Here is a 26317-nt window from a genome sequence, read left to right as displayed (position 1 = left end):
TATGGCATTTATTCTACAAACATGCAGGTGACATTTGATTGATATTTTGCTCTCCCAGCCACAATGGCAGATTTTCAAGTGCCAATGATAATTGCATTTTTTGTCATGGACAGACTTGCTCATAAACAGTTTGCTGAGGTGTCCACGTGAAATCTCCAGGAAGAATGCTCAAGAGAAGTGGTCCACCCAAAACTGCATTGTACACAATGACAATATTCCTGTACACCATGTATTGTCAGTCAAAGAGTGTTTGAACAATTACAAAGTGGTTGTTGCTTTGCTCCCCTAATAAATCAAAAAGTAAAAGCAATTTGAAAATTATGTGGTAAACACAATGGATAGTATCTGATGCAGTATAAGCACATTTGCAATGGCTTATGGGTAGTTTGAACATGCACAGAGCTTTGCCTCTAGTCTAATAGAAGTCAAGAACAAATGAACATGGACACTCTGCTGATGAATTGCACCATTGGTGAACAATATGCTGTAGTGAGATTTCTTTGGGCAGAGGGAGTGAAAGCTGTTGAAATTCATCGACGGACGTTGGCTCAGTATGGAAGTGAAAACAGCATCAGTCAACAAAATGAATAGATAGAAAGGTTTAAAGCAGGCTGTGGTGGGTTGGCACCCTGCCTGGGATTGGTTCCTGCCTTGTGCCCTGTGTTGGCTGGGATTGGCTCTAGCAGACCCCCATGACCCTGTGTCCGGATTCAGCGGGTTGGAAAATGGATGGATGGATGGGTTTAAAGCAGGAAGAACAAGTGTAATTGACGAAACACGTTTTAGTCAACCATCAACATTGTGTACAAAAGGCTACATCGACATGGCGAATGCGTTCATCAGCGGAATACTTTGCTAACTGTTGCTGTACATTTGGATATCAACTATAGATCTGCACATACCATAGTACATGACTAAGGTAACCATAAGGTTTATGCAAGATGAGTACCCAGACAGCTTACTGACCTGCACAAGCCAGCATCCTTCGGGTGTCTTTCTGCAGGTTTCACTCCCTTTGCCCAAAGGATTCTTACTATGGTACATTGTTCAAACAATGGTGCAATCCTGCAGCACAGCATCCATGTGTATTTGATCTTGGCTTCAAGTAGACTCTCGGCAGAGCACTGTACTGTCCAAGTTCAAACTACCCATAAGCCATTGTGAACATTTCAGCTTCTATCCGTTAATATTCAAATTGCCTTTACTTTTTGATCTCAAGGTGAATGTTTTGAAGGTGAATAAAAAGCATTTGCTGTAAGTTTTATAATAGTTTTTTTTAACTCTTATGGGGATATTTGCCCCCTCTCCCATATAATGAACCTATTGTCGTTTTTTTTGTTTTTCATTTGACTTATGCTTTTTATCTTCAGGGTCACAGTTAAGAAAGTAGAACTTTACTCACTCATAAAGTGGCAGATTTAGAGTAGCAAACAGCTTATATGTCGTCAATACGCATGATAAATGTGCTTGTTAATCTGTAAGATTCCTTGTTTTCCAAAAATGCATGAAAACCAAAACAATAAACAAAAATCTTAACTTGAAAATAACATGCGAAAAAATCGTAACACTAATTTGTTTTCTTTGCTCCCAATTCTTTAAAAACTTTCATTTCTTTTCTTTTATGGAAATTGACATGACATTAGGATATCAAGCTGCTGTGCACTGCCATCTTAAGTGATCTCTGCATCATGTGACTAATAACAGGCATAGCAACAATACACAGACGGCTGCAGCCATCAAAAGCTCCACACAACCTGTGCATCCCAACGCTCCCAGAACATTTTTGAGGTGACATCAAAACAATAAAATATGAAGTGATGGTCAAATATCCTCCAAAAAATGTTACATTCCACATTCTGACATGCTATTACAAAGATTCATCTCAGTATTAACAGTGAGTATTTAGAAGATAATTTTTAATTAAATTGAGGACATGTTCCCTTTTGGAATTACAGATTTGTCACGATTTAACGGTTTCTGAGATGTCAGAAAGTATTTGTTGTATTTTCAGGTTGTTCATAGGTGATGCCTAAAGTTGTCAGTCATTTTCCAACCCGCTATATCCTAACTACAGGGTCACGGAGGTCTGCTGGAGCCATTCCAAGCCAACACAGGGTGCAAGGCGGGAACAAACCTCGGGCAGGGCGCGCACACACACACACACACACACTTCAAGCACACAATTTAGGATCGCCAATTCACCTAACCTGCATGTCTTTGGACTGTGAGAGGAAACCCACGCAAACACGGGGAGAACATGCAAACTCCATGCAGGGAGGACCCGGGAATCGTACCCAGGTCTCCTTACTGCGAGGCAGCAGCGCTACCACTGCGCCACCGGCCAAAAGTTGGGGGTTGTCGTAGTTTTCGTTTTTGCTGCATTCCAAAGAGTCTAACATTTTTAGTACCCTCTGACGATATTCTGCCTGTCTCTGCAGTTTTTAAGCTCATGAGTCCTGTTTTTGTGCCAGTATTTCAGATTTCTTTTTCTGTTGCATTTAATATGCTGGCTCATTAGCCTTCCTGTTTGTAGTATAAGTTGACTTAACTAATAATTGCGCAGTTCTTTTGTGGTCAAAAGGTTGAAGTCTGTATGGACAAGCAGTCTCTTCTGGTATTGATTTTGTGTCAGTAATGTTGTGTATTCCTCTTCAAGCTTACAGATAAGATCAATTAATTCTCTTATCCTTTTGCTTTGCAGTTTTCTCTTGTGAGGAACAGATTATTTGACACCTTAAATATGCCGGCAGCAGAAATCTCTGGAGTGTTCTGTAAGTTTGAAGGACTTCCAGTCAGGAGTGCCGTGGTAAGTGGAGCATGATCAGAGATTACCATGCCATCATGGTTGCACAATTTGGCTGAGGGCAGCACATTAAATAATCTATTTGAGAATAGCTTTAAGGTGTGGAAGAGATTTTCTAAAATGGTGTATCACTAAAATGGTTTAGTATGCACTTCAAAGATGCATCTAAAAGAGCAAAATAGGTAGACCCTGGAAGCCTCAAAGATGGTAAACAATGCTGAACTTATGAAGAACTGCCGAAAAGAGCAATCTGTCAAAAGCAATCCTACATTCTGTCTTCATCATATGGAGCTCTGCTGCACCAGCACATGAAGCAGGAGACCAGTTGAATGTCCTTGTCCTGCTTTGTGATGGTGCTCTCCTGTGGGAAAAAAAGGCAAAAGTGTGAAGGGGTCCTAAAGGGGTCTTTGTTATGACCACAAGTGTTTTTTGAACACATCTTTATGCATTTGGTGTCTTAGCGCACAAACCTAGTTTACCGTCCTTTAAATGTATTTTTTTCCAGCTTATCTGTGTTTTACTTTACACTGGATAGATTTATAAAAAATAGTTTGTTTTATTTTAATTGTTACTTTCATACTGCACACTTTCTGTCTGGTTGTTATGTCTCTGCCATTCTAAAGATGGTTTATCACAAACATTTGTAGTAAGACAATGAATTGCATTTGTCTTCCCACCATATTGTGTGTACCCTGTAATTATTATTAGTACTTCTAATATTGTAAAGATGGGCCCAGCAGGAACGCTGCTATAATGCAGGACAGTCGAGCTCTGGTGGTACATGCTGTTCCATTTGCCGTCCTCCAAACTCAGCTCATTTCTGTATTGGTCCAGCTGCACCTCTTTTCTCTTCATTATTGGGTATGAGGCCCATTTGCTGTTCCAGACACAGAAATGTTCTAAAACCCCTGGTCGAAGTAACTTCTCTCCATCACCAATAAATCATTGTTCTGATTTTCAGTTATCTCCAACACTTACAGAAATTTTCACTCAGTCTTTGGCTTTTGTTTCAAAGAATCCACAAGGATCCCAGGGCCTAAGAAGCAACATTCTTCCAGTCTGAATGATTACAGGCCAGTGGCACTGACATCTAATAATGAAGTCATATGAATGTCTGATTCTTCAGAATCTCAGATCGGTCACAGATTCACTCCTTGACCAACTTCAGTTTGCTTACTGTGCTAATAGGTCAGTTGAGGATGCAGTGAGCATGTCTATGCAATGTATCTTGCAGCATTTAGACACTCCAGCTGCTTATGCAAAGATCTTCTTTGTGAATTTCAGTTCTGCATTTAATACAACCATAACCTGACCTTCTCCATGGCAAACTTCTCTGTATGAATGTGGACTATGCCTCATGTCTCTGGATCTCTGACTTTGTAAGGAACAGACATCAGACAATGAAGAAGGGCGACTATGAGTCAGGGTCCCCTCTGGGCTGTGTTCTGTCCCCTCTTCTTTTTTCTCTGTACACCTCTGACTGCACCCCTAGTGACCCATCCGTTAAACTGCTGAAGGTTGCTGATGAGACCACCCTAACTGGCCTTATCACAGACAGGAATGAGGTGACGTATCGGAGGGAGGCAGAACAGCTGGCCACTTAGTGCTCCCTCATCAATCTTAACTTGAACTTACTGAAAACAGTAGAAATGATTGTGGACTGTCACACTCCTCACCTCCTACACTCCCCGTTATAAAAGATGTCACTGTCAACATTGTGGAATCATTTACATTTCTAGACTAACTGCCTGAATTGGGATGAAAACATAACTGGTCTTATCAAAAAAACAAACAAACAAACAACAAAAAATAAAACTCAGCAGTAAATGCCTTTTCTTTAACTTAAAAAGTTGAAAAGTCCCCATCTGTGCTGGTCAGCGCTATAAAGCTGTTATTGAAAGTGTCCTCACGTTCACCACAATGGTCCAGTATGGTTGCTTACTCAAAACAAACAGCAGAAAAGCTGTGCTCCATTGTAATGAAAGATGCTGAGTTAAGCAGAGACCGACAATGGGAGACCATATTAGCTGCCAAAAGTCCCCCATGCTGAATGGTGGCTGCCTTGTTGGAACTGTAGAAAACATCTGAGCCTTTAAGAGAAGGCTGTGGTCCAGGAGGGAAGGAACACCTGGGAAGAACTCTTGTGCAACAGCCCGAGCCCACTTGGTCATTCTTGATCCCAGAAGTGGTTTACAGGCCTTAAAATCCCCTTTCAGCCCTCAGTATGATAAACTTAGAGCTGAGTGGAAGATGGACAACGGTACAACTGGAGAAAATAAAAGAGACCAGAGAGGGAGAAGAAGCAGAAATAGCTTAGTTAAGAACAGGTGGAGAAGTGTGCTAAGCACTCCACAATACAGTTAGGGTTCAAGACCTTGCTGAGATCGCCCTGAAAGGTTTATTATTTTACTTTCAGGTTTGCTTATGAACGGTACTGTATATCAAAAGCTTAGTACCTCTTACTTTTTTTGCAATGAATTTCTTTTTATTTTTCATAATGTGGTTTTCTTGGTTCATTTTTATGTCAGCTTCTGCTATACAGCACCCCTTAGTAGCCACAACATCCATCCATCCATCCATTCTCTTCCGCTTATACGAGGTCGGGTCGCGGGGGCAGCAGCTTGAGCAGAGATGCCCAGACTTCCCTCTCCCTGGCCACTTCTTCTAGCTCTTCCGGGGGAATCCCAAGGCATTCCCAGGCCAGCCGAGAGACATAGTCCGTCCAGCGTGTCCTGGGTCTTCCCCTGGGCCTCCTCCTGGTTAGACACGCCTGGAACACCTCACCAGGGAGGCGTCCAGGAGGCATCCTGATCAGATGCCCAAGCTCATCTGACTCCTCTCGATGCGGAGGAACAGCGGCTCTACTCTGAGCCCCTCCCGGATGACTGAGCTTCTCACCCTAACTTTAAGGGAAAGCGCAGACACCCTATGGAGGAAACTCATTTCAGCCACTTGTATTCGCGATCTTGTTCTTTCGGTCACTACCCATAGCTCATGACCATAGGTGAGGGTAAGAACGTAGATCGACTGGTAAATTGAGAGCTTCGACTTGCGGTTCAGCTCCTTTTTCACCACGACAGACCGATGTAGAGCCCGCATTACTGCGGATGCCGCACCGATTCGCCTGTCGATCTAAAGCTCCATTCTTCCCTCACTCGTGAACAAGGTCCCGAGATACTTGGGACCACTTGGGGCAGGATCTCGCTACCAACCCTGAGAGGGCACTCCACCCTTTTCCGGCTGAGGACCATGGTCTTGGATTTGGAGGTGCTGATTCCCATCCCAGCCACTTCACACTCAGGTGCGAACTGATCCAGAGAGAGCTGAAGATCACGGCCTGATGAAGCAAACAGGACAACATCATCTGCAGAAGCAGTGACCCAATCCTGAGTCTACCAAACCGGACCCCCTCAACGCCCTGGCTGCGCTTAGAAATTCTTTCCATAAAAGTTATGAACAGAATTGGTGACAAAGGGCAGCCCTGGCGGAGTCCAACTCTCACTGGAAACGGTTTCGACTTACTGCCGGCAATGTGGACCAAGCTCTGGCACCGATCGTACAGGGACTGAACAGCCCTTATCAGGGGGTCCGGTACCCCATACTCCCGGAGTACCCCCCACAGGATTCCCCGAGGGACACGGTCGAATGCCTTTTCCAAGTCCACAAAACACATGTAGACTGGTTGGGCGAACTCCCATGCACCCTCCAGGACTCTGCTAAGGGTGTAGAGCTGGTCCACTGTTCTGCGACCAGGACGAAAACCACACTGTTCCTCCTGAATCTGAGGCTCGACTATCCGATGGACCCTCCTCTCCAGAACCCCCGAATAGACTTTTCCAGGGAGGCTGAGGAGTGTGATCCCTCTGTAGTTGGAACACACCCTCCGGTCTCCTTTCTTAAAGAGGAGGACAACCACCCCAGTCTGCCAATCCAGAGGCACTGTCCCTGATGTCCATGCGATGTTGCAGAGACGTGTCAACCAAGACAGCCCTACAACATCCAGAGCCTTGAGGAACTCTGGGCGTATCTCATCCACCCCTGGGGCCCTGCCACCAAGGAGTTTTTTGACCACCTCGGTGACCTCAGTCCCAGAGATGGGGAAGCCCCCCTCCGAGTCCCCAGGCTCTGCTTCCTCATTGGAAGGCATGTTAATGGGATTGAGGAGGTCTTCGAAGTACTCCCCCCACCGACCCACAACGTCCTGAGTCGAGGTCAGCAGTGCACCATCCCCACCATATACAGTGTTGACACTGCACTGCTTCCCCTTCCTGAGACGCCGGATGGTGGACCAGAATCTCCTCGAAGCCGTCCGAAAGTCGTTCTTCATGGCCTCCCCAAAACTCCTCCCACGCCCGAGTTTTTGCCTCAGCAACCACCAAAGCCGCATTCCGCTTGGCCTGCCGGTACCTATCAGCTGCCTCCAGAGTCTCACAGGACGAAAAGGTCCTCTAGGACTCCTTCTTCAGCTTGACGGCATCCCTCACCGCCGATGTCCACCAACGGGTTCGGGGATTGCCGCCACGACAGGCACCGACCACCTTACAGCCACAGCTCCAGTCAGCTGCCTCAACAATAGAGGCACGGAACATGGCCCATTCGGACTCAATGTCCCCCACTTCCCTCGGGATGTGGTCGAAGTTCTGCCGGAGGTGGGAGTTGAAGCTACTTCTGACAGGGTGCTCTGCCAGATGTTCCCAGCAGACCCTCACAACACGTTTTGGCCTACCAGGCCTGACTGGCATCCTCCCCCACCATCGAAGCCAACTCACCACCAGGTGGTGATCAGTTGACAGCTCTGCCCCTCTCTTCACCCGAGTGTCCAAGACATGTGGCCGCAAGTCCGACGACACGACCACAAAGTCGACTCATCGAACTGAGGCCTAGGGTGTCCTGGTGCCAAGTGCACATATGAACACCCCTATGCTTGAACATGGTGTTCATTATGGACAATCCGTGATGAGCACAGAAGTCCAATAACAAAACACCACTTGGGTTCAGATCGGGGGGGGCCATTCCTCCCAATCGCGCCCTTCCAGGTCTCACTGTCATTGCCCACGTGAGCATTGAAGTCTCCCAGCAGAACAAGGGAGTCCCCAGAAGGTATGCCCTCTAGCACCCCCCTCCAGGGACTCCAAAAAGGGTGGGTACTCCGAACTGCTGTTCAGTGCATAAGCACCCGAAGGCGGAGGGAGGCTACTTTCTCATCCACTGGGGTAAACCCCAATGAACAGGCTCCAAGTCGGGGGGCAATAAGTATACCCACACCCCACTCGGCGCCTCTCACCGGGGGCAACTCCAGAGTGGTAGAGAGTCCAGCCCCTCTCAAGGAGATTGGTTCCAGAGTCCAAGCTGTGCGTCGAGGTGAGCTCGACTATATCTAGCCGGAACCTCTCGACCTCGCACACTAGCTCAGGCTCCTTCCCCTTCAGAGAGGTGACATTCCACGTCCGAAGAGCCAGCTTCTGTAGCCAAGGATCAGACCGCCAAGGTCCCCGCCTTCGGTCACCACCCAACTTACACTGCACCCGACCTCCTTGGCCCCTCCCATAGGTAGTGAGCCCCTGGGAATGGGGACCCATGTTGCCTCTTCGGGCTGTGCCCGGCTGAGCCCCATGGGTACAGGCCCAGCCACCAGGCGCTCGCCATCGAGCCCCACCTCCAGGCCTGGCTCCAGAGGGGGGGCCCCGGTGACCCGCGTCCGGGCAAGGGAAAACGCCATCCAAAGCCACAACATATTACTTTTAATTGCATCATTATATACATGCTTAAAGCATTTTGTGAAGCCTACCGTTTTAATTTATGTTACGTAATCTATATCGATAAAATTAGCTGTGCTACCCGTCTAAGATGGTTTGAGCGACGTAGACCTCAGCATTAACATTTGCTGTGCACTTTGCAAAGCACATGTCTCTGTTACATGCTATTTGGTATGGGATTCAATGTTTGTAATGCACCATCTGTTGGAATCACAAAAACAATGTATATGTCTCTGTTATATGCCATTTGACATGGGATATGTAAAAGAAGTCTTAAGGTTTGTGATTTACCATCTGTTGGAGTGAGAAATGCAATGCATTTTACTACCAAAAATGCTTGTGATGTGTCATCGTTTTAATGACAGAGACATAGCAACTAGGCAGACACAAAAACGGACACACAGACACTTATGCTTTTATTAAGGTAGTTGTTAAAGGTTGTCTGTCATACAAAAACTCGCAAAGCCCAGGGCCTTCAACTTTGATTAGGGTCTCAGTCGAGAGTCAATGGTGTGATATGCATAAAACAACAAATGAAAAAAAAATTGGGCTTCAGGTCCTTTTCATGGCAAGTGACACAATGGCATTGCCCTGTGGCTAACAGGAAATGCACAAAAGTGCAGACATGCAGCATTGCTGACCTCTGCTGACTGTGAAGGAAGTTGCAGAAGCCGATGACATGATCAACGATAGAAGAAGTCTCCCCTTCTGTTGCACAACCTGCTCATACTCTTGAACCACTGGGGCTGGATCTGCTGAGCCTGAGGCAAATTGCAGAAGCTGATTATGTGATAGTAAGAAGAAGAATGACAGCTCCTTTATTTACAAAGTTATCGGGGTTTGCGTCATTTTTTGCATAGGCAAGATGACCGAGAAGGTGACATGCCTTCTGAATATGAAGCAAATTGCAGAAGCCTATGTGATAGGTAGAAGAAGAAGAATAACAGCTCAAGTATCCTCTGCCCGTGAAGAACATGTAGCGTGGCAACCTGCAGGTTATTACAAACTACTGGGGATGGAACTTTGACCTCACGATGACTCGCTCAATAAGCACACTTTGCGGGTGAGATGGGTTTGAAAAGAACCTCATAGGGGTGGACAGTACAATACTTCAGCGGACTCAGAATTCTGTACCTTTTAGCAGTGACACATTTGATTAGGTGATCACAAAGCTGCACATCTCAGCAACCAATAGAACTTCTGTCAAGAGACTGAAACGCCTGCCAAATGATCATTTCTGCTTTCTTCAGTAGCTTTTAGTTTATTTAAATTTATATCTTCACTTAGCAAATGACCCCCATACTTTCATTTTACAAGCAGAATTCTCCACTTGTGAAAGGCCAGCAAGGCATGTTGCTTGGCACTTTCCTGTACAAATTTGCTTTCTTTAAAATATAAAAGTGTGCTTTGCTCGCCAACTGCACATCGTGTTTCTCTGCAAGTCTCACCATGAAGTGCAGCCTGATGAGATGGAGCTCCTGTGCAGCTTGAGATGAACCTAACACTCATGCTTATGCAGCCTTGGTTTACATGTGGTGCTCAGTCTCCACCTTCAGGTTGTTGTGCCCAGATTGTGCTGGTTTGAAAAAAACGATCAGATGAAATATGAGCAGATATGCATAAATGATTTAGATTTAACATTGAATCCTGGGAAAGGAGGTTGGCTACATGGATGGTAACATCTGCACCCCTGGAAGTGACTGCCTACTTTGAAGACACTGGAGTGGATTAAATGGGTTCTGATAATGTGTGACTAGAACTACACCAGACAAGACGAAATCTGCTGTAGAAGAAAATTAGCAGTATGCCTCTGGTTTAACATTCCCAAACAGAGGAAAGGCAGCCACATAGATGAAAACAACCAGTACGGGAAGGGGGCAAGAACAACAGGGCATTTTAGTCCACAAACAGGTTAGGTTCCTGCTATAAGTTCTCTCCTCGTCAAATCTATCAGTATGATTCCATAAGAAACATCCACTTTCAACTCCACGGATCATGTAAAACAAATTAAACTATAAGATCTGTGTATCGGGGCGGCACGGTGGCGCAGTGGGTAGTGCTGCTGCCTCGCAGTTAGGAGACCTGGGTTCGCTTCCCAGGTCCTCCCTGCGTGGAGTTTGCATGTTCTCCCCGTGTCTGCGTGGGTTTCCTCCCACAGTCCAAAGACATGCAGGTTAGGTGGATTTGGCGATTCTAAATTGGCCCTAGTGTGTGCTTGGTGTGTGAGTGTGTATCCTGTGATGGGTTGGCACCCTGCCCGGGATTGGTTCCTGCCTTGTGCCCTGTGTTGGCTGGGATTGGCTCCAGCAGACCCCCATGACCCTGTGTTCGGATTTAGCGGGTTGGAAAATGGATGGATGGATCTGTGTATCTGGTATAGTTGAGTCATCTTAGAAAGAAGTCCAGTTGCCATGAAAGAAGTCCAGCTGCCATGACTCAACTACCAGATAATTTCACCAGACATATAAGATCTGAGATTCAGCAAGTGCACACATACATTCACTGCATAACTGTCAAACCATAAATGTGCTCACGCAAGAACTTTCCAAAGTCATTGTCAGATTGGGTCTTCGACTTATTAGGTTCACTTTTCTTTGTTTTTATTATTCCAGGCCTGGCCAGGTTCCTAATGCAATGGATGCAGAGGTGGTAACAATGTGGGCAGGTGGCTTTTATGTACCAGCTCCATAAAATCATATAAGACATCCTCAGGCCAAGTCACTTCATCTACACTTCATTGGACTTTAGGACTGTGTGCTGTCCATTCCAAATCCAGTTCTTGCTCTGATCCCTTTCCATTTGAAGGACAGACATTGTTGCCAGTTTGTGTCTGCTGCTCGGCAGCTCATCACAATGCAAGCTGTCATCTAACACAACACTAAGCAAGAAACTAATGCTGACAATACTGGGGAGCTGCAGCCCTAGACGATGGAGGGATGTTTTATATTTGTAAATATGTACAAATGCAATACTTTGCAACTGAACTTACATGTTTTAGCTGAAATGGTAACTCAAATAGTTTGGTGCTGAGCAGCAGGGGTAACCTCTGCCATTTCATAAGGGCTGACCACCTTGTTAGCTCGGAAGATCTGCTTTTTTTCCAACACAGTTTGAAAGGAGCAATAAAATGAATGATATATATTTTTTTTTTCAAATAAAATGTGGCCTGCTTTTGGTAGTCCATTTTTGGCACAGTTTGAAGAATGGCAAGATTTGTAGCTCCACTGATCACCATGGCTAATTTTGCAAATATAGGACAAAATCTAGACAGATGATTTGAATTTGTATGTTTAAGTTAACTGAATGAGCAAACCAACAGAACAACAACCTTTATTTAATGTTACAAAGGAGACTGGGAAAGGGAATATGAACTTGGGCAAAACTATTTATCATATATTTTTTTTACTTACTTTGTAGTTTATATTTACAAGAAACCCTAAATGGTGTATTCTAGGGATAAGGTACCACTAACTTTGTACTTTCATTTTCTTGGTTGTCAAAGGCTTTGGAAATTTGTTTTTCAGTTAACATTCAAGCAACAAGATGCATTTCACTGCATGTTGTCCTGTATAACTATGTATGTGACAAATAAATAAAGAATTATTATTAAACAAAAAGCATTCCTTAAAAGTTTTAAGAAGGTTTCTAGTTGTTAAACAACATTTTCTGGAGCGTCTTTTACAGGAGCACCACTGCCATTGTCAGCTACTTGTCAGAGGGCCATCAATTGACTTGGATGGTTCTCTTCTGCCTTCTCCTTCTACTGATCCTCATGCTTAAATGTCTGGATTGCTGTAGTTAATGTATGCCATTTTAGGAATGCCTGAAATAATAAAATGAAAAAAAAAAATTATATTAGAGATAAGACACCTTGTTATCAAAAGGCTTGTCCGCACTGCAGGTGAGAGGCCATGTGGGAGAAGATGAAATGCAAACCTGAAGTACAAAGCTAAAATGTTTGGATCCCTGACCCCCTTTCTGACTGTGGCCAGTAAACTAGAAGAGATAATCCTGGTCTATTAAGTCAGAAGATCATCTTTTCACTCTGTAGAAGGTCTGCTCCATGAAATAAGCCTGCCACCTTCTTGAGCCCTGTTTCAATGATTGACCTTGTTAACCTTCCTCTCCCCAGTCCTCCTCAAGGCCCTACTTCACTGGGTGTATATCTGAGCTCGAGGTTTGCAGCCACATCAAATCACGCTGTCACGCAGTGAGTTTGAGCACAGTCCCCAAATCGTCCCAATTCAGTGGTGTTTCCACAGTGAAATACGCTGCTTGCCACAGGGAGACACTGTTGCCCACTCAGTGACTGTTGGTTCATCTTTGGTTAGCAGGCTGAGTGCTTACTGGAGAGGCTGTAAACTCTAACACAAACATCATTGCAGGCCTAAATACAGAAGGTTACTACAGACATTTCTGCACATTTCAGCCACGGCCAAGCTTGCTATCAATTCACCTGTTCATCTCTTTGCTAACTGCTGATCCAGTTCTGGGGTCAGAGGGGACTCTAACTTGACAACATTGAGCACAAAGTGACACACACTCCCACACACTCGTACTGGGTTAGGTTAAAGTCACCAGTAAACCTAAAGTGCACATCTTTAGGATTGTGGAGGTAAACTGGAGCGCCTGTAGGAATACCCATGCAGGCACAAATGAACGGTTACGCTAATGCAGGAACTGACCTATGTGAGACTTGAATCCAGAGCTCTGCTGCTGTGTCAGCCAGATTAATGTCAGTCTCCATGACCCAATGGTGACAACCAAACAAAGCACAGCCACAGGAGTTTAACTATTTCTCCTTGCGAACAATTTTACATCTGTCAAATCTGGCATCGGATAAGCTTATCTTTCGTATACAAAATCTTCAATTTCATTTTCAGTTCTGAATCAAAACTGGAGCATTTTGCAGTGTTTACACCACCCAGCAGACTGAATATTTTTAAAATAGTTGTCATCTATCATGAGTGAAAACACAATACAATTCTGAAAACAGCAGGAGGTTTTGTGTTTTGAAGCAAAATAAATGTGACCTTTAAATGCCATAAGGTGGCACAGTGCTAGCGCTGCTGCCTTGCAGTAAGTTGACCAGGGTTCCTGTCCTGAGTCCTCCCTGTGTTGAGTTTGCATGTTCTTCCAAGGTTTATTTTTGCTTTGTGCCCTGTGCTAGCTGGGATAGGCTCCAGTGACTCGGGTCTGGATTAAGTGAGTTAAAAAATTACATTTAAAAGTCTTGAATCAAAAATGCTGCCAGCAGTACTGCAAAACGAAAATTAGTTCAAACTGTCAAAATACATTTTGACCATCATATTGCCTCAAATGTTCACTACATAGCTACACAGGTAAGGAGGCACATGCTTACCATGTCAACACTGTGTGAGGGAAATGAAAATTTTGGTGAGCAATTTTGTTCACCTTAAATAATTTTATCTGACCCTGGCACAGAGATTAGTCAAACAGCACATTGTCTACCACAGCATGCCAAAGAATGGAAATGAAAATACCCTGCACTCTGTTGATAAGAACAGAAGTAAAGAGAGCCTGATGGAGGATCTTACCTTTTGGGATTCTTTGATTACATAAGCCGCAATTTGACACGTCTGCCCATTTTCATATCTTCTTGCTTGACTGCATTTATTTTGTTTTGAATAATGTATATGCTTTCAATAATAAATACAGAAGACTTACATCAATGTTCACATTTGAAGGCACTGAATTACCCATTCAGAATGAAAAGCTAAGATTCAGATTTTATTTTTCCGAAGCAGTAAGTGTGCTTATATGGTAAAAGTAATATATTGGATCCTTTTGGCCATCTTTAATTAAAAAAATAAATTAATATTTTGTTGAATTTTCTATAACAAACTGCTAGTTACCTTCTTTTAATCTTTTTAGAGCCACACTCAATCATTTTTAATACAAACATAAAACCGAATATACTGCAGCAATTTTAAGGTATAAAAGGAACAACATCCTGGAAATCTATTGCCCTTAATATGCGACACCAAACTAATTTTGTTTTCAACTGATACTCACTGTTCTGTAGCTATTTAGTATTTTATTAGAGTCTAAAATAAAATAGTAGGGTGTTTGCATTACTCAGAGCTTTTTTGTGAGGCTTCAGAGCTCAAACCCTGAGGTTGTGGGTTGAAATCCTGCTACTGAAACTGTGTGACCCTACGCAAGTCACTTGACCTGCCTATGCTCAGATTGAAAAAAAAAGAAAAAATGTAATCAATTGTATCTCTCAAATGTTGTAAGTCATCTTCGATAAAGGCATAAGTAATATTAATACAATAAAATTGTGCAAACTGTTTTTCCAAAGACTCCGCCGAAACAATTAACAAACAAAACTCTTTCATATTGTGTTTTATCTTAATGTAAAACACAAACTAAAGAAAACAAAAATGATTTTTTTGTTTACTTTTAAAAAATAATTCTTTGCCTTTTAGTTTTTTGCACACTAGGGATCCAGGAACTCTGGACTGAGTCTGAGCTCTGTTTCTCTTTCTTTCTGTTCATCACGTCTTTGGCAGCTGCAGGCCTGTTGTTTTTTTTTTGTCTGATTTCTATAGACAGATGTCTTCATTTCTCTTTTCATCGCATGACAAAATATTGTAAAACTGGCCATTTGTTTAGTCATTAAGCATGGTTGTGAACATAATTTATCCTCAAGTTTGGCGTCAGCATTAGTGCCGTTTTGACAATTTTTCTTTTTCTTTACTTGGTTTTTGGCCTAGTAGACCTTGTGACACTGTATACCTCATGTTTCTTACATAATCAGCAAATGCTCTGTCAAAATCTGTAATTTTCAATTAAACTGCTGCCGCCGGCAGAAGGAACGGTGGCTCCTCCACTTTGAAATGAGACTGAGGGCAATGCCTATAGCCAACCTGATTTGGGTAGTGAGAGAAAAAAGAATAACCAGGAGGGAAGGTGAATAAGGGCGAATCCACTGCTGTGGTAACTAAAGATGTTGGTGCTAACGCTGTCATAGAAGGAGGTACTAGTCCTACTCCAGATGAGATTAGGAACCCCTGTGCTCTTCTGTCAAAATATTTGACTCAGTAAAAAAGAAAGAAATATGGCTGGCTTGAACAGTTTCCCTGGAAGAAATATTCTGCAAGCAACCATGTAGCTTTTGTTCTGAAAGCAGATATTTTTTTTCATGAATCGACCAAAGATATGATCGAGAGCCAGTGTTACCCATCCTAGGGTCCCACAGTTGATGTAGGGATAAAGCATCTTTGACACTCCACCATGTTAGTACACAAATTCTCAAAGATGACGTGGAGTGAATTCAAATTTAAAAACCACACAAATTGAGAATATGAAGCACTGTTGATAACAGAAATTCAGTGAAAGTAAACATGGACTATATAAAGCCAAAGATTCAGGAAAAATAGATAATGTTCACATTTTTCATTTTGCATCACTTTTTTGTGTTCATTACTATATTTTTCTTTCACACAACTCTGTGATTTTATTTTAGCTCTTCTATATCTGTATAGTGCAATACACACCGAGCTTATAAACGGGAATGTAATTTACAAGAATAAATTAAAACTGTACAGTTTACATTATGCAGCCTTTTTGACTCAGCACTATGATGGAATAAGTAATACAGCAGAGGTAATATTTCATAAAGACATTCCACAGGTTTTGTATATACAATTTATCATGGGTTACTGGACTGTGCGAACAACGTGTAACCATCAGCAGTTTTTGTAACAGTAAAAATGCTTTGCAGTGTGTTTGATGACTCAGCCATCCATCATTTTTTCCACATAAAACCTAAAGAAAAGCTGAAATCAAAGCAGCTTTTGGACATGAGAAATTTATTAAGTACATTGAGTGGTCATGGCAGTATTAAGCTGTTATGAAGGCACCCCAGCTACCTGTGCTACATTACAGGATATTATCTGCCAGTTATTTCCACGGAAGAAAGCTAAAGGAAGTTCTCTAAGTGGATTAGCAGCTGAACAATGCTCTCCCCACTTGAGTTTGTTTGAGAATCCATTTTGACCCATCAAGTTTATTTCAGCCCAGCAACAGCTGCAGAAGATATTACAGTGATGTATCACAATGTTCTGAAGCAATGTGCCTTCAGAGAATGTCTGTTGTTGAACAGATTAATAAAAAAGAAGCACCTAACCCAGTTTTCAATGTTTCATATCAAAGAGAAGTATGATGCCTTATGCTATATCTCAAGACTTTACAATTGAATTAAAAGAAGTAGTTATACTTCTTGCATGGACAAAACTGAGGGGAGCATCTCGATGTCCGATCAAAATGAAATAATTATTTCTACATGTTTCCTTAAAATTTAGAATATATTTATAACTATAGCTAAAATATAGTAATGAGATTAGACTCAGTTGTCAAGACGTTGATTAAAGTTGGTCGTGAATATCATCATTTACAAAAAATTTTTTTTTTGAAAGTTAAAATAGGCCAATATTAATGCTATACAGTAAACTACACAGATTTATTAGAGATACAAAATTTGCAGGCAGTCTCAGTGTAATTTTAAAATCACAGTTTGGCTTTCAATAAGAAAATAACATGACACAATATTATTATAATCAGTTTATTCTCATTCAGTGTTACTGGTGGCAGGGGCTTTTCACACCAGCAAGGGAGGCCAGGCAGGAACCAACCCATGCCTTTGAGCTGTGTGAGGAAAACAGGATACCTGTAAAACAATCACACAAATATGGGTAGAATGTACATAGAGGCGATGAATGAGCACAGCTGGTACCCCAATGCCAAAACAGCTAGGCCCTACTAGCATCAACAACCAATACCTATTAATTCAAAGCCAACAAAAAGATAACATACGCATTCTAAATAAAATGAGTCTGGTATAGCTGCCTTGTAAAAATGTCTTTAAATAAACTGTCTACTGTTACCAAAATTTTGTTAGTTTTAGTTTGCTTTTAAAATACTCCTATGTCAAAGTAATTTGCATTGGTTATTTAATATGCATGTATTTTTAAATGAATGTTTTTAAAAAAATGTATTAATAGTGTACTTTTCTGTATGACTTTATATACCACAGAACCTTGTTATGTTATAACTTGCTGATGACACCATATGCTAGTGAAAGAACTGTAACCAAAGGTACAGATCCATGTCAGCCATGTGTTCTAAGGTTTTAAGTCCTTAAATGTCGGCTAATGTAGGATGAAGAAGTGAATTGTTTTCTCCTATTTGAGGTTCAGGAAAACTGAACTGCCTCTTTACTTAATTACTAGCTGAGCTGCCAGGAGTTGCCTGGGGGAGACAGTAGAAAGGTAACAAGTAATTACAAATTATATACAGTCATATGAAAAAGTTTGGGAACCCCTCTCAGCCTGCATAATAATTGACTCTCCTTTCAACAAAAAGGATAACAGTGGTATGTCTTTCATTTCCTAGGAACATCTGAGTACTGGGGTGTTTTCCAAACAAACATTTTTAGTGAAGCAGTATTTAGTTGTAAGAAATTAAATCAAATGTGAAAAACTGGCTGTGCAAAAATTTGGATACCCCTGTAATTTTGCTAATTTGCATGCATGTAACTGCTCAATGCTGATTACTTGTAACACCAAATTGGTTGGATTAGCTCGTTAAGCCTTGAACTTCATAAACAGGTGTGTCCAATCATGACTAAAGGTATTTAAGGTGGTCAATTGCAAGTTGTGCTTCCCTTTGACTCTCCTCTGAAGAGTGACAGCATGGGATCCTCAAACCAACTCTCAAAACATCTGAAAACAAAGATTGTTCAGTATCATGGTTTAGGGGAAGGCTACAAAAAGCTATCTCAGAGGTTTAAACTGTCAGTTTCAACTGTAAGGAATGTAATCAGGAAATGGAAGGCCACAGGCACAGTTGCTGTTAAACCCAGGTCTGGCAGGCCAAGAAAAATACAGGAGCGGCTTATGCACATGATTGTGAGAATGGTTATAGACAACCCACAGATCACCTCCAAAGACCTGCAAGAACATCTTGCTGCAGATGGTGTATCTGTACATCATTCTACAATTCAGCGCATTTGCACAAAGAACATGTGTATGGCAGGGTGATGAGAAAGAAGCCCTTTCTGCACTCACGCCACAAACAGAGTCGCTTGTTGTATGCAAATGCTCATTTAGACAAGCCAGGTTCATTTTGGAGCAAAGTGCTTTAGACTGATGACAAAATTCAAGTTATTTGGTCATAACAAAAAGCGCTTTGCATGGCGGAAGAAAAACACCACATTCCAAGAAAAACACCTGCTACCTACTGTCAAATTTGGTGAAGGTTCCATTATGCTGTGTCGCTGTGTGGCTAGTTCAGGGACTGGGGCCCTTGTTAAAGTTGAGGGTCGGATGAATTCAACCTAATATCAACAAATTCTTCAGGATAATGTTCAAGCATCAGTCACAAAGTTGAAGTTATGCAGGGGTTGGATATTCCAACAAGACAATGACCCAAAACACAGTTCGACATCTACAAAGGCATTCATGCAGAGGGAGAAGTACAATGTTCTGGAATGGCCATCACAGTCCCCTGACTTGAATATCATCAAAAATCTATGGGATGATTTGAAGCTGGCTGTCCATGCTCGGCAGCCATCAAATCTAACTGAACTGGAGAGATTTTGTATGGAAGAATGGTGAAAAATACCTCCATCCAGAATCCAGACACTCATCAAAGGCTATAGGAGGCGTCTAGAGGCTGTTATATTTGTAAAAGGAGGCTCAACTAAGTATTGATGTAATATCTCTGTTGGGGTGCCCACATTTATGCACCTGTCTAATTTTGTTATGATGCTTATTGCATATTTTCTGTTAATCCAATAAACGTAATGTCACTGCTGAAATACTACTGTTTCCATAAGGCATGTCATATATTAAAAGGAAGTTGCTACTTTGAAAGCTCAGCCAATGATAAACAAAAATCCAAAGAATTAAGAGGGGTTCTCAAACTTTTTCATATGACTGTATTACTAACTGTTCACTTTAAACTTGTTGGATTTAGCACATAGCTGTTGTTGGTTTTGGAAAGCTTCTTTGTACACAATATTCTTGGGGTTTCCTTCTGGTATAAACATACAGAGACGTTTTTCATTTACTATCTGAAAAGTATACAACTTCAAATACAGCAGAGAAATAGTGCCAGGCAGGTTCTGAAGGTGGTATAGTGGGGAAAGATTAATGCTAGTGACTCCAAATTGCATTAAACAATCCCAAAGACAATATGGCCCCACCTGGGGTAACTTAGAGCCATGACAAAAACATGAATGAAATACTTGATTAAAAAAGATATTAAATCGCACATTAGAATTTAATGCCACTTGTTCTGACCCCTCACTGCCCCCTCTGAAAGTTATACATTAAAAACCTGACTTATGGTAAGAAGTAACTGTGTGCCAAGTATCAAGTTTTTGTCCTGTAAAACAAAGATGTACACAAACACACAAACAGAGAGAATATCTTTATAGATATTTTATGATTTTATTTATTTTTTGTGGTGTTTTTGTGATTCCTTTTTCGCAATATATCCATCTATTTTAGGCATTTTGAATATTCAAGAATCCAAACCTAACACTAGTTTTTCATTTTATTGTGATTTGAAAAAGCAGTAATTTGTTTTGCTTCAACATCACTTTGTTTGACCTTGGATGCCAATATTTTGTGCACTTTTGCTATAGTGGTTGCTATGGCATTCCAATGGGGTCACAATGCACGTGTCACCAGAGGTCAAGGGTATAAAGGTCTCTACCTGGTATTTGAGATTAGATAACCCAAACATTGTCCGTGTTTGATTCTTGTAATCAAACTGTAATCAAACGGTCTCCTGGTTAACAAATTTTCTTGTGGTTGTCATGTCCCAGCCTGGGTTCCTCCCCTGACTCGGGTTCAAATTCATGTTTTATTTCTCTTTTATTTTTGATTCTTTGATTTATGTTTCTTATTTATTTTTTATGTATATAAGCTGCTTTTGTTATGCTTTATGTGTTTTTTGTATGGTTCTCAACAAGTGGCACCAAACTGAAAATCACCAGCAGAAACTGCCCTCCACCCTATAAATTCCAGAGGGTCTTCTGTGGTTCCTGTTGGTTCATTTTGAATTTGCTTGGGAGTTTGGACAGTAGGCCTGGGTAAAAATATAAATTTTCCGATTGTTATTTTTCTTTTTAACAATTTAATACCGATTCTTAAAGTTTCAAGATCGATCTCGAGGAACTCTGGCCTGGCCAATTACTATATGCAGATTTTTGCTCATCTTCATTTTTTGCGTCTGATCCAGTAGATGTCACTAATGCCTGAAAGCAAATGAGTGAAGTTATCATACCTAGGCTTTACGAAGACAATAAAGCAAAGCATTGCCACATCTCTTAGATCACTACATTAAAAATGAGAGGACACTTGTGGTGGATGTGTTGCAGACAAGACTGCTGAATGCCAGTCACACTAGGAGCAACCTCGCTGCTGAGATGGCTGGCTGTTGTTTCAAAAACCTTTCTAGCATTTCCAATGCACTGTTCCATTGCAGGACCACATCATCCCAAGTTTTTCTGTTGGCAAGTCCAATAAACATTGCCTCTATTTAAGCACATGGCTAGCTGTACTGCTACGGTGGAAAAAGTTTGCAACACGCCTCACCTGGCCAAGCAAGTGCACAGTTATGAAGTAGCTCCATGAGGTGTACTACACACATCACACTAGTGGTGTTGTCAGTCACAGTGGGTGGTTCTTTGTTGATTTTGTTTCATTCATCCAAAGCCGCTATCAACAAGCATCTGATTTAGATCCTAGTTTTAAAATGCTTCCTTTTTGTCTGAGGAGGAACTGATTAATGTAATTGCTACACGTGAGCAACTGAAGATAGGAGTAACTTGTACAATTATAGAAAGACACAAGTCTTCCCACTGTTATCTTTAATTTCGACTAATTCAAGATTTTTTTAAATGACCAATAGGGGAATAAATTTGGCTAACAGTTTAGTTGAAGGGTGTCTACATGGAGATTCATAAAACACAAATAAGTTACTGAATAACAAATATTTATTATTTAAGAAGCCATGTTTGATTAGTTTATAATAATATTATTCATAAGATGATACAGATGTTTAATAAAGTAAATATTGAATTGTATTAAAACAAGAAGCCCTCTATAATATGTGTGGACTCTGATGTGGCGATACATGGATTAGTTAAATTATGGTGAATTTTGAATGAATGCAGTGCTGTGAATTTTTTTTTTGTTTACTTTAAAAAGAGCAATAATATTTTGTTTCACATCTTGCAAATACTGATGTGAATTGTTCATTACTAATCAAGTATTGCTTCTTAAATGCCATTCCATGCGTATGCATGTATAGTGAAGTGACTATGTGCACACCCTTCAAATAAAGTGTTAACTGAAATTTGTCACATCATATTAATGTTCTCTATGCATGGTTAAGTAATCTCTAAAAATGCCACCACTTCAAATATATCAGTGCACACTAATTAAATAAAGATAAAATCAATATTGAATCGAATCAGGGCACTGTGAATCAAAATCGAATCGAATTGGGACGTTAGTGCTAATACCCAGTCCTATTTGACAGTGCTTTTTAGTTTTGTTCTTTGCTTTTAAGGCTCATTTTATTTTGGACTGTGGAAGAATAATTTTAGGGTAACATAGCATTCATTTTAAAGAAATAGCATAAAGGGTTAATAAATGTGGGAAACCAAATAAAGGTCAAGTGAACAACAAAAATGTACACTGAAATATAAGAATTGGTTTAGGAAAAATACTGAAATGGTCAAGTAATGAAGAATGTACCAGAAGAAAGGTTGATGTAATATGCAAAATGTACTGAAGGATGACTAAGAGATGACTAGGAAATCAGCAGATGTCCTATAAACTAGAATGGACAGTTGTTATATGCACAGAAGGGTGGTGTCTCATCTCAAAAGGTATAAGAAGAACCAGAATATAATATACTGTAATAGACTTTTATTTTATATAAATCATTTGGGTGTAAACCAATGAACCAACCAGAGTAAAATGTATGCATTGATTGATACTGTATGTAAATTCAACAGTTTATAAAATTAACCTCTATTCTTTGTTTCTCTGATCATTCTGACCGTGCTGTAATGGACTGCTTTTGAAAAATGCTCCCTCCAAGGCATTTTCCCGAGGAGTCATTAAAAATATACAACGAACAGCTTTTCTCCAGCCTGATTACTGAATTGTCCTGAATTGTTAGAGGATGTTTCTTTCTTTAATAAGACATTAAATTTCGACCACATATTTTGACTTCACCATTGCATTATGCATCGGGACTTGTTTGCCTTGGATTGCCCTTGCTGGTAACACTTTTTGCCTTTTGTACTCTATGGACCTTCTTGTATTTACACAGTTTTTTTGTGAAATAAACCTTTTTGTTTTATAGAAGTTTGGTGCTTGCCCTTATTACCAGCTGGGGTGTGGCGGTATATCCCCCTCTAGTGGGCATTATTGGCAGTTTTAGGAACTATGTGCTTCAGAACTTATTGGGACTTGGGTGTTTTAGGACACAAAAGTTTACAACAATTATATTTATGTCTTTGATTTTCAATTTGTTATTTATCTCTTAATGACAGATCAGTTAGATCTTTGGTTATGACTTTGGATTTTTAAACTATGATTCATCTCATGATTCTCTTCAATAAAAATTCTTACTGTCTCATTCCAGGTCAGTACATACATAAAGATTTACATCATAATTATTACATTTTCCTTTCTCCAAGGCAACTTACAAATTCAGGGTATATTACAGTGTTTACATATATCTTTTACAGTTGGAGAAACAGCAGGTTTAAAGACTTGCTTAGAGTCTTGCTGCATAGTCAGAGTATTTATTGACTCATTGTAGTTAGGGACAAGTGAAAATTCGGAGGCCAAGAGTCCTGTTATCATCATATCCTCAGTAAGAAGTACTCTTCATGCATTAAAAAAATTAAATTACTGTAGTTTGTGGTTCTTCTTCTGCTCTATTGCACACTGCCCTTTTCATTTTCTGAGTATTTTGTTTATCGTGTGCACACACAAAACATCACAGAAAGTGCAATGTGCAGGTGGCTTGGCTCATTCAAAAATCTTAGGCTTTTATTAAAAACACAATGCAGTATAATCAGTTCATTTCAGATTGTACTTGTAGAACAAACTATATTGAAACTGTTATGTGTGCTTTTCACTAACCCAGCCACAGGGGATGCACAAACCAGTGTGTTTCTTCATGCTGGTCCCAAGCCCGGATAAATGGGGAGGGTTACATCAGGAAGGGCATCCGATGTAAGATTTTGCCAAATCAGTATGTGGACAACAATACAAATTTCCATACCGGATCGGTCGAGCCCCAGGTTAACAATGACTGTGAACTCTACTTCACAAAAAATTCATAGAGTCAGGACATAGCGTCTTGCTCCAATTTTATTTCAATTTTATGAAGTTAGAGTGAAACTGAAAAGAAGTAAAATACAAATAATTACTGAGACCTGCATCAGAAGTTATCTTGCTTTTGCCAGCAGACAATTAAGAATGAAATAAGTTATAATCTGTTTAGTCTAGATTTAATACTGGCATCACAGACGCCAGGCGGGGAGTGTTCTGCCTCACAGAATAGCTGTTTGATGTTCAAAGGAATATTAATATAATCTTATGAATATTCATGTACATAGTTGTAAGGAAGCGGAAATAGAATTACAGGAAGTCACTAGTTAGACAGCGTGTTTCACGATTAGTCAGTGTTAGTCCCATCGAAGCAAAGCCTGTAAGTATTATTTTAAGTTAATATGATAAGTATAGTGTGAAGTTAACCTATTAAAATCAGTAATTATTTGTATTTTACTTCTTTTCAGTTTCACTCTAACTTCATAAAATTGAAATAAAATTGGAGCAAGGCGTTATGTCCTGACTCTATGATTTTTTGTGAAGTAGAGTTTGGCTGCTGTTTAGTTTCTGGTTCAAACACCAAAGACGAAAACAGTATAAGTAGAGTTTGCAAAGGTGGATGAGTTTAAATACTTGGGATCAACAGTACAGAGTAATGGGGATTGTAGAAGAGAGGCAAAAAAGAGAGTGCAGGCAGGGTGGAATGGGTGGAGAAGAATGTCAGGAGTAATTTGTGACAGACGGGTATCAGCAAGAGTGAAAGGGAAGGTCTATAGGACGATAGTGAGACCAGCTATGTTATATGGGTTGGGGACGGCGGCACTGACCAAAAAATAGGAGACAGAGCTGGAGGTGGCAGAGTTAAAGATGCTAAGATTTGCATTGGGTGTGACGAGGATGGACAGGATTAGAAATGAGTACATTAGAGGGTCAGCTCAAGTTGGACGGTTGGGAGACAAAGTCAGAGAGGTGAGATTGCGTTGATTTGGACATGTGCAGAGGAGAGATACTGAGTATATTGGGAGAAGGATGCTAAGGATAGAGCTGCCAGGCAAGAGAAAAAGAGGAAGGCCTAAGCGAAGGTTTATGGATGAGGTGAGAGAGGACATGCAGGTGATGGGTGTAACAGAACAAGATGCAGAGGACAGAAAGATATGGAAGAAGATGATCCGCTGTGGCAACCCCTAACGGGAGCAGTCAAAAGAAGAAGAAGAAGATGTGCGCTTTTCACTACGCAGCCACTTACAGTGAATCTCACTCTGTAGGTTGTATAAAATAGCAACACAGAATGTAATAGGTGAAAAGTAAGTGTCATTTAGGAAAAAATAATCATATGATTTGAGTGTGCATCTGTCTCTTATAAGCCATGGCAGAACTGAAGAAAGAGAATCACAGAAGGAAAAGTAGAATAATAATCAGAAAATAGCTTGATGAAGGAGTGGTTGGGTGTCATAACTCCATCCATCCACAGTGAAACAAAGAAGTCACGCTTTCTTAAACTGAAAACTTTGCTGCCTTAATGTGGACATATCTGATAAGTTTAAGGTTTTTTTTTTTACAGTGGGACCCTGGACTCATTAACTTCATTAAAAGTGGAATATTGGGCTAGTTTTTTTTGTTTAATTTATTAAATATGCTTTATGTTAGAAAGCAGTTTCATATGACAAATAAATATATACCATGACTGTGAAGAAATAACTTTGACTTGAAAAATACCAAACTTATCCTTTAAAGTTTAAAATTAATTACAACGCAGATAAAGCTGCAATAGACAGAGTGTCTACAATATGTCAACTAGTGAAATATAATATTGTGATTTAAAGCATCCAGCCAAAATGTTGTACCGCCATTAGGTTGCTTGCCTTTTTTAGTAAAGCCAGCCACTCACAAAGTGTTTCCTGAATTTCCTAACATTCAAGCCCACACCCTGTTACCTTAAGCTAATAACACACAATGCCAACTGAAGAAAAAATTCCCATGGGATGAGTTGAGAGTCCTATGCACACTGTGACTACTACCTCATGGTGTAATAAAGCTGCCAGGGAGGAAGTGGAGTGTAGTCTATCTATCTATCTATCTATCTATCTATCTATCTATCTATCTATCTATCTATCTATCTATCTATCTATCTATCTATCTATCTATCTATCTATCTATCTATCTATCTATCTATCTATCTATCTATCTATCTATCTAGAGAGCACTAATTCGATTTGTGTTTCCCTCTGCTGAATAACCTCCCTCTTACTTTTACAACTCTTCTTCTGTCCATGTAAGATAAGCAGCTTATTCACCTCAGTGTGTTAACTTAGTCCACTTAAGTTCACTTCCATATGGCTGCTGGTTTTTGGATAGATTTTTTT

At 40.8% G+C, this 26317-nt stretch overlaps 1 protein-coding gene across 1 annotated transcript in view; it reads right to left on the bottom strand.

Moving 5' to 3' along the window:
• Positions 1 to 11840: 11840 nt before the first annotated feature.
• The window catches only part of grm6a (glutamate receptor, metabotropic 6a), a 279282-nt gene continuing 264805 nt past the window's right edge, over positions 11841 to 26317 (bottom strand). Inside the window, 1 exon segment of the mRNA XM_028813328.2 lies at positions 11841 to 12382. The gene's annotated coding sequence lies outside the window, so the exon portion shown is untranslated.

Source organism: Erpetoichthys calabaricus, chromosome 11 (assembly GCF_900747795.2).
Source record: "Erpetoichthys calabaricus chromosome 11, fErpCal1.3, whole genome shotgun sequence".
Lineage (NCBI taxonomy): Eukaryota > Metazoa > Chordata > Cladistia > Polypteriformes > Polypteridae > Erpetoichthys > Erpetoichthys calabaricus.
Note: the sequence above shows the minus strand (reverse complement) of the source record. Positions and strands in the feature narration are given on the sequence as shown.